Below are 10,664 nucleotides of genomic sequence, written 5' to 3' on the forward strand. Positions count from 1 at the left end.
TTGGTTAGTGGACTGATGTATTCTTCCCAGTGGATGCATACCACCATGTAAAGTTAATGCATACATTGTGCAGGAAGGTTTTTGAAGGGAAAAGAGAGATCAGACTGTTATTGTGTCTATGTAGAAAAGGAAGACATAAGAAACTCCACTTTGATCTGTACCAAGAAAATTGTTTTGCCTTGAAATGCTGTTAATCTGTAACTTTAGTCCCAACCCTGTGCTCACAGAAACATGTGCTGTATGGAATCAAGGTTTAAGGGATCTAGGGCTGTGCAGGATGTGCCTTGTTAACAATATGTTTACAGGCAGTATGCTTGGTAAAAGTCATCGCCATTCTCCATTCTCGATTAACCAGGGGCACAATGCACTGTGGAAAGCCTTAGGGACCGCTGCCCAAGAAAGCCTGGGTATTGTCCAAAGTTTCCCCCTACTGAGACAGCCTGAGATATGGCCTCGTGGGAAGGGAAAGACCTGACCGTCCCCAGCCCAACACCTGTAAAGGGTCTGTGCTGCGGAGGATTAGTAAAAGAGGAAGGCCTCTGTCTCTTGCATGTCCCTGGGAATGCAATGTCTCGGTGTAAAACCCGATCGTACATTCATTCTATTCTGAGATAGGAGAAAACTGCCCTGTGGCTGGAGGCGAGATATGCTGGCGGCAATGCTGCTCTGTTACTCTTTGCTACACTGAGATGTTTGGGTGGAGAGAAGCATAAATCTGGCCAACGTGCACATCAAGGCACAGTACCTTCCCTTGAACTTATTTGTGACACAGATTCCTTTGCTCACATGTTTTCCTGCTGACCTTCTCCCCACTATCACCCTGTCCTCCTGCTGCATTCCCCTTGCCGAGATAGTGAAAACAGTAATCAATAAATACTGAGGGAACTCAGAGACCGGTGCTGATGTGGGTCCTCTGTATGCTGAGCGCCAGTCCCCTGGGCCCACTGTTCTTTCTCTATACTTTGTCTCTGGGTCTTATTTCTTTTCTCAGTCTCTCATCCTACCTGATGAGAAATACCCACAGGTGTGGAGGGGCCGGCCCCTTCAGGTTTTCACCCCAGCTTAATAGAATATTGCCTCCAAGCTCCAGAAGGGTCTTCAGGAGGCTTCTCAAACACTCTTGGCAGTTTCTGGGTGCTCTAGCATGTGATATGACCAGTGGATCCCAAAATAGAGGGTTTATTTCTGTATCACCTGTGCTGTGAAGTAGGTTCCCTGGTTTATTCAAGGTTTTATGAGATCCTATGCTGGTGGACATCCTTTGATGAAATTGTTGATGCCCCATGTGGGCAGGCAAGGTAAACCAAACCAACACCTGGAATATATGTTCCTTTTAGTGAGAACAACCCACTGTCCCTTTCATGGTGGAAGGGACCAAATGTAGTCAACTGGCAATCAAGTGGTTGACTGGTGTTATTGAGGTGTGATGTCATATTAAGAGCTCAGTGTTCCTCTCTGTTGTGGGCAGATTAGATATTCAGCAGCTCCATTAGCCTGGCCATCTTTGGTAAGTGGAAGCTAATGGATTGGGGCCCATGAATAACTTTATGCTCTGCCACTGTGGCTCCTTTATTTTGTGTCCATTGTACCAGCACTGTGGTTGCTGATGCCAGGGTCCAGCTAACAATCCACTGGCTGGGTCATTTTGTCTACTTGATTGTTTAATGACCCTTCCAAAGTACATGTTCTATGGTGGGTATCAACACATGAAAGGTTCTTTAAACTTTGTGTCCACCCCATTTGTTCATCTACATGCAAATCCACATTCAGCTCTTGTTTCTGCTATTTCACCATTTTCTTTCCTGACCAGAGAGATGGGCCACTTGTCACTGCTTATGAGTCTCTATATAGTCTAGCTTTGGGCACTTCTCTTTCCACACAAAGTGTATGATCAGATATACCACCTAAAACTGTGCATTGGGATGATTTGTCACAATTTGAGGGTGATCTTTCAGAGCCATTCGTGAGTGAGGCTGTAGTGCAGCTACCAATCATTTTGGCTTCATATAACAAACCAATTATAGCTGGTTTTATAGAACCCTTTATACTGTTGTGGATAGGAGCTAATAAGGAAGTGCTGATGTAACAGTGGTGGATGCCATGCGCTTGCTTATGTCTGCTGTTCTTCAATGTACCATTTCCATCTTTCAATGGATTTTGTTTTATCGAGCCTGCTGATGATTATTTGATGGGTTTCACCGATTTGACCTCCTAATAGACAGTTCTCATGGGGTGGTCATTTGGTGTCCATGGTCACACATTCCATCTTTGCTAGGGTGCAATAGCATGCCAGGATATATTTTACAAAAGCATACAATTCCCCACTGCAGATGGGCTGGCTTCACTCCAGGAGCTGTGATCATTTCACTGAGACTTGTCACAAACTTCACATGACATCTCTTCCCACCACTGATACCTCCAACACCAAGTGTTAAATGTCAGTTGTGTATGTGGGGATGTGGGGAAGGGTCTATTTCTAGATCTCTGTTCTGTTCCCTTGATACCACTTGATATGGGGTTTGGGCCATGAGAAATATCCTGCCTAACCATCTGACCACAAGGAACGTCCTTATCATACCCTGTTGGGCAAAGGCCCAACTGAAGGAATGTCCCTCTCATATCCTGCTGGGCAAAGGTCCGAGGAACATCCTGTCACATCCCACTGGAAAAAGGGCCCAACTGTCTGATCACAGGAACATCTTATCAATATCCTGCTGGGCAGCATGCCATACTTCCCGGATCCCTCTTGCCCATACCTATAAGTACTCCAGCCTGTAAGTGGTGGTGGGCTCTGGCATAAAACAGGTCCCCTACCTCCGCAGGTCTTATGCTGGACACAAAACCTGCATTTGCTGTAGAGCTGCCAACTCTCTGTCTCTCTCTCTGTCTTTCTTTAACCCTTGCCTTCCCTTCAAAACCTAACACTATGGACTAATTATCAGAGTTCACTCAGCTGTTTAACACCAGGTAAGGTGGACTTCATGTGTCTGGAATGTCCTTCCCAACTGGTTCTCAGGAAAGCTACTGTTCATGCTTCAATGCTGTCTCCAACATTCCCTTCTTTCTAGAATTTTTTTAGAGTCTCTAGCATCTGTTCCTTTTAATGGGCACAGCTGCATATGCTTTCCTGTATCACTAATGTTGTCACCTGGAACTGAGATTTCCAGGATTTGTCTTTCTGCCTTTTGGTTTATGATATGAATTTTTATGTCTTGCCAAAATTTATATGTTGAAATCCTAACCCCAAAGTGATAGTGTTAGGAGGTGGGTTCTTTGGGAGGTGATTAGATCATGATGGTGGAGCCCTCATCAATAGAATTTATGCCTTTATAAAAGAGGTTTGAGGGGTCCTTGCCCCTTCTGCCATGTGATAACACAGGAGGAACCAGAAAACAGTCCCTTACCAGACAGAAAATCTGCTGGTGCCTTGATCTTAAACTTCCTAGTCTCTAGAACTATGAGAATTTTCTGTTATCTATAAGCCACTTAGTCTATGGTATTTTGTTATGGTAGCCCAAGTGGACTAAAATAGTCTGAGAGCTATTCAGGGCAAGACTGTGTTGGAATTTGTGCTTTTTTGTTAGATAAACATTTATGTCTGCTGACTCTTCCTCCATAGTGTAAGCACATTCATTCCTTCAATCCATACACATTTATTAACCACATACATTTATTATTGCCATGCTTGGTAATACAAGGGAGGAGCTCAGAGTTGGATAGTGACAATACATTGTGATCAGTGACCTGACGGACATGATTGGTGCTGTTGGGGCACAGTAAGAGGTGGCTAACTCTGCCAGTGGCTGGGTGGTCATGGTGGGTATGTGGATGGAGACTCTGTGAAAGCTTAGGACATGATTTTCAAAACTGAGTCTGGAAGAAGACCAGGAGTTTGTTCAGAAAACAAGATGGAGAAGGGAAGTCTCAGTGGAAGAACAGTAGCTGTAAAGATCCACAAGCAGAAAACATCCTGTAGAGTTCAGGACCTGTAAATATCCTGTAAGGCTGAAAGTCAAGGTTTAAGGGTAGGATTGGGGAGGGGTGAAGATGGAAACTTTCCTCCTCATTTCCAGAGATTATTTTCTTCTACCCCATTTCAGTTACCAAGTCCTACAGTGATATTCTAGTTTTGTAATTAACAATAACTGTACCACCTCTAAGCATTTCACCCTCTGGCCATTATGTCCATGTTTCTAGCTCATTTGCGCTAGCATCTTGACTCCAGCAATTCTTCAGTTTCATCTACACCTCTAATACATTGACACTACTTTTGTTTCACTCTTCATCAGAGCCCTCACCTCACTTCTTACTTCTGTTTTCTCAACTTGAATTCCATGCTTTCTAAATTTTGTTCTGAACAACTATCGTTCTATTAAGTCCAACTGCCTACTCATTATTGCCACTTGGATATCTATTTTAATAGATACCTCATACTTAATTTGAACAAATAAAATTCTTTTTTGTCATAAAATATATATATAAAGGCCAGGCGTGGTGGCTCACACCTGTAATCCCAGCACTTTGGGAGACCGAGGTAGACAGATATGAGGTCAGGAGATCGAGACCATCCTGGTTAACACGGTGAAACCCCATCTCTACTAAAAGTGTAAAAAATTAGCCAAACGAAGTGGCACGCACCTGTAGTCCCAGCTACTTGGGAGGCTGAGACAGGAGAATCACCTGAACCTGGGAGGCAGAGGTTGCAGTGAGCCAATATCACGCCACTGCCCTCCAGCCTGGGGACAGAGCAAGACTCTGTCTCAAAAAATAAAATAAAATAATATGTATGTATATATATATATCATAAAGTTCACCACTTTATTTTTAAGTGTACAATTCAGTGGTATGAATTATACTCATGATGTTGTGCATCCATCCCCACAATCTATTTCTAAAACATTTTTCTTACCTCAAACAGAAGCTGTATACCCATCAAGCAATAATTTCCATTCCTTTCTCCCTCACCATCAGGTGAATATGTAGTTTCATACATGTAGAATCATAAAATATTTGTCCTTTTGTGTCTGGCTTATTTCACTTATGTAATAATATTTACAAGTTTTGCTAATACTATAGCATGTATCAGAGTTTTTCTCCTTTTTATGGCTGAATAATGTTCTGTTGTATGGATATATCATATTTTGTTTATCCATTCATCTGTTGATGGTCACTTGGGTTGTTTCTAACATTTGATTATTGTGAATAAAGCTGCTATGAACATTGATGTACAAGTATCTATCTGAGTACCTATTTTCAGATCTTTGGGATATATATATAGGAGTGGAATTACTGGTCATATGGTAATTCTAGATTAATATTTGGAGTAACTACCAAACTTTTTCACAGCAGTTGCACCATTGTGTATTCCCACTTGCAGTGTATGAAGATTCCAGTTTCTCCCATCCTCACCAATACTTGTTATTTTCCATTTTGTTGATTATAGTCAGTCTAGTAGGAATGAAGTGGTATCTCATTGTAGTTTCGATTTGCATTCCCCTAATGACTAATGATGTTGGGCATCTTTTTATATGCTTATTGTCCATTAGCATATCTTCTTTGAAGAAATGTCTATTTATTTGCCCTTTATACAAATTGAGTTGTTTGGGTTTTTTTTTATTGTTGGACAAATAGAAGTTGTGATTCTACCCCTCCCCTTTGACCAAATCTGCTCTTTCTCATCTTCTGAATTTTAGTGGGCTAGCAGTTGCTTAGGTCAAAAACACAGGAGTCTCAGTTGATTTATTATCCTGCCTTCATACACTTTCAGCTATATCTTGGTTGGATTTGATTAACACCAAATATAAAAATGGAATTCTCTTATTGAGGTAGAACTTCATCATGGTTTGAAAAGTAAGCAACGATGAGTACAGTAGCACTTTATTACCAACTAATCATAAATTATTCCATTCTTTTTATCTCCAGGTATGCATTTTAAAGATAAATTGATTAGATTTAATATTACTTACTTTTAATTTTAATTGTAACTTAAAAACATTGGTTTCTGTTGTATTTAATTTTAAGTTTCTTAATAGAAAATTGAAACATAAAATTTAGAGAAGGGTATAATAAAACCGCATGTACTTCCTTGTCTATCATCAACAGTTATCAATATTTTATCAGTCTCACACTTTTCTTTTCTTCCTTCCTTTATTTCTTGTAATTTTAAAACAATTCCAGCATTTCACTGGTATATATACTAGTTTCGTAGATTTTTTTCTGTTGTTATCTTCATTTTGACAAGTGCTACTGATTTTCCCTTTGATGCTTTCTTTTAATGTACATTTATTTAAGTTAAAAAGTTGAGTTAAAACTATTAAGTCAATAATAGTGCAGGTGGCATGCAGATATGGTAAACACTATGAAGGCAATATGTGAATATTGATGTTTGGGAGCATTGTACTAAGGTTTTCACGGTTCCCTGAATTTACTATGTTCTTTTTCATGTCCTCAGGCCCTTTTTTCCTTTTTTTAAAAAAACATGAATTTTGCTTCTTCCACATAGTAAAACTCAAATTTGGCTTCATAATAATCATCTTCTTTAATTTATTATGATGAGCCCTGCATGTTGAAAGCAGCACTAAGTTCCCATACATCTTTTACATATCACACAGTGGTTTTTACTTCAGATTGAACAGAAATGTTCTAGTCCAGGGATTTGTGTCATTCAAGGATGTGATGGTGGACTTCACTTGGGAGAAGTGGCAGCAGCTGGACTCTGCTCAAAGAAACCTATACAGGGATGTGATGCTAGAGAACTATAGCAACTCTGTTTCAGTGGGCAATGACGTTTTCTCTCAGAAAATACTTAATTCTATGTAACTATTACCCCAATATTTAGTGGCTTAAGAAACAGACATTTTTATTAACAATTTCTATAGGTCAGGAATTTGGAATGGCTTAGCTGAATGGCTGTGTTCTCTCCTATGGTTGCAGTCAGATATTGGCAGGGGCTGAATTCACCTGAAAGCTTGACTGTGGCTTTAAGATTAATTTCTAAAATGACTCACTTACATGGCTGTTGACAGGAGTCTTCGGTTCCCTGCTGTCTATTGGAGACCTCATTTTCTCACCATGTGAGCTTCTCACGGTATGGCAGCTAACTTCCCCCACACAGAGTGATCTAGGAGAGAGAGCAAAGAGGAAGTTAAGGTGCTTTTCATGATCAAGTCTCTATAATCACACCATCATTTATACCTTACTGTGTTTTTTAGAAGTAAGTTACTAAGTCCAGCCCATGGTCAAGGGAAGGAGAATTAAGCCCCAGATCTTGAAGACAGGAAGGTCAAATAATTTATGGACATATATTGAACCCTCTAGCCAATACCCAATTGACTGCTTTTTCTTTCTTATTTACTAAAAGTTATTGGGTCTCTGAATTCTTAATGAGCTTGGTTTCAAACTATAAGTTTCAAAAGAACATTGAGTTTTAGTACCAAATATTAGGCTTCTACCTCTCTAGTGAACATGGATAGAAAGAAAATAGGTACAGCATCCTCTTGCTCATTCTTTGGAGAACACAGACCATAAACTGGACCCAGGTTGTTCTTAGTTTTTATAAACTAATTGAGGTATAGTGTGTGCTAAAAAGTGTTCACATCTTAAATCTACAGCTTGATGCAATTTTTCATGTGTATGCACATATTTAACCACTACCCAGATCAAGATACAGAACATTTCCAGTACTCCAGCAGGCTCCCTTGAGCTTCTTGCCATTTACCTTCTCCAAAGCAAAAACTATTCTGGCCTTTATCACCACAGATTAATTTTGTCTGTTCTTGAGCTTCATATAAGTGGAATCACACAGTATGTAAGGTTTTGTTGTCTGCATCTTTCATTTAACATATTATCTGTGAAACTCATTCATGTTATTGCATGTAGCAATATTTTGTTCCTCCCTACTGCTGCATCATGTTCTACTTAAAGAATATTCAGTAATTTATCAATTTATTTATTCATCTTACTGTTGATCATTTGGGTTATTTCAGATTTGAGCTATTATGAATAAAGCTGTTATGAACATTCTTATATATATTTTCTGGTGAAAAAACCGTTTAATTTCTATTATGTCTACACATAGGAGTCAAATTGCTGAATCATAAGGCATATGTATATTTTGCTTTAGCAGGTACTACCAGACAGTTTTTCAAAGAGATTATACCAATTTATCTCCTACCAGCAACATATGAGAGTTTCATCAACCTTTGGTAATATCAGTCTTTTTTGATTTAACCATTCTGGTACATATGTAACATCCTAGTTCTGGGATGCTTGGTTGTCCACTAATGCCAAAGTCCTGTATCATTTCCCATAAACAGGGTATCAGTCTCTGAAGTCAGATGTAATGTTTTTGTCGAAGCAAGGAGAATCATGGATAGAGAAAGGAAGAATCTCAAGTTGCCTCTATCCATATAAGTGAGAATCTAGCATATGGGAGGCAGGGAAGTAAGATTCATATTGATTCTTGAAATATTATTTTTCCTTTTTTTACTTTTATATTTATATATCTTTTCTCTTGTACCCCAAATCTTATAAAGTATAATCTTTATACTATGTGTGTGTATAGTTCAAAATTATAATGCCTTTGAAGTGCAGAGAAAAAACAAAAAAGAAACAAAATTATCATAGAAATGTTACTACTTGAGAGACAACAAATTGATGAGGTTTAAGATTTCTTTGCAGTTCTTTGTGTTCTTAGAATACCCCAGCAAATACATGCAGTTAGACAATGAGAACACTTGGAAACAGGAAGGGGAACATAACACACTGGGGCCTGTCATGGGGTGGGGGGAGGGGGGAGGGATAGCATTAGGAGATAGACCCAATGTAAATGACGAGTTAATGGGTACAGCACACCAACATGGCACATGTATATATGTGTAATGAACCTGCATATTGTGCACATGTACCCTAGAACTTAAAGTATATTAAAAAATAAAGAACCTTAAACAGATGGACATTTTGTCAATAACTCAGAAGGTTTAGCTGTTTTCATTAAACAATACTAAATGTTTTATTTATCAAAAATTAGAAGCTGGTTCAGTGGCTCATGACTGTAATCCCAGCACTTTGGGAGGCTGAGGCAGGCGGGATGCTTGAGTTCAGGAGTTTGAGATCAGCCTGGGCAATATGGCAAAACCCCATCTCTACAAAAAAAAAAAAAAAAATACAACAATTAACTCAGTGTGGTGATGCACACCTGTAGTCCCAGCTACTCAGGAGGCTGAGGTGGGAGGCTTGCTTGAGCCTGGGAGGCAGAGGTTGCAGTGAGCTGAGATGGTGCCACTGCATTCCAGCCTGGGTGACAGAGCCAGACTCTGTCTCAAAAAAAAGTGCACAAACAAGGATCATTCTGTCTTGGGATGGGCTTGTAGTTTTATAACTGTTGTGACAAATTTTGGCACCTAATAATATCTGGCAGAGATAGATATGAAACCACTTGATCAATAAACCCAAATAAAAATGGATGTTGACAATCCTTAAGACATTTCTGATATAATTTTACTAATAATTTTAAAGCCAACTTATTTGTCAAAGATTTATCAAAGATTGTACATAATTTATGAGTATTTCTTAACTCTAAGCCAATTTGGTACCTTGTGAACACAACAAAATATACGTATGTATACATAAACACACATACACACTCATATAAAGCAGGCAGAAAAAAAAAAATAGAGGAAAATATCATGTGGCCACCTTCTGCTCAGGAGCCAGACCCTGCAAGGGTGGCACATGTGCATACACATGAGAGAGAGAGAGAGAGAGAGAGGCATTTTAGCTATTGTAGATAACAATAAAAGAATTGACTATGCTCTTTATTAGTTTGCATTTCCTTATGCATTCAGTAAACCAGTACCCTGGAAGTTTGACTTATCTCTAAATTCCACTGGTAACTTTTATCTTTAGTAACTGAGCACAGCCCAGCCCAACTGCAGCTTCATAACAGGGTGACCACACAGCCACACAAGAATCAAAGGTTTCTCATTCCCCACCCTGTTATCCTTTGTCTTCCTGTCCATTCAGTTTCAGCTATACCATTTATTCATTCATTTTGAAGAAACCTTACTTTTCTTTAGCAAAACCACATTGTCACGCTTATTAGCTTAATAAAAAACATATCTTTATACACGTTGTATGTAGAATTGTTTTCCATGTCTAGTAGTTTTATTGCATATATTCTACTATTCTAACTCTTAATGACACGAATTTCTCATTTTTTTCATTAAAATTTCTTTCTCTATGACCTCATATTGGAAATGTAGCTTTTTTTGTGTGAGACTGGGTCTTGCTCTGTCACCCAGGCTGGAGTGCAGTGGTGTAATTTTTTAATTTTTAATTTTTAGTAGAGACAAGATCTTGCCATGTTGCCTAGGCTGGTCTTAAACTCCTGGCTCAAGCAGTCCTTCTGCCTCAGCCTCCCACAGTGCTGGGATTACAGGCATTAGCCACCCTGCCAGGCCAATAACCCTAATTTCTATTGAAAAACTAGGATTACTTAATTTAATATAATGACTTTAACATTTTAAATTACTGAAAATAATTTTGAAACTAGTTTTATTTACCAAAGATTACTAAAGTCACATGAACTAAAAGGCATTTCAGCTAGCTTCATTTTTTTCTGATAAAATATTTCATTTAAGTGCTTATTTTTCTTTAAGCCAATC

The sequence above is a fragment of the Rhinopithecus bieti genome, unplaced genomic scaffold (genome assembly GCF_001698545.2).
Source record: "Rhinopithecus bieti isolate Rb0 unplaced genomic scaffold, ASM169854v2 scaffold_9997, whole genome shotgun sequence".
NCBI lineage: Eukaryota > Metazoa > Chordata > Mammalia > Primates > Cercopithecidae > Rhinopithecus > Rhinopithecus bieti.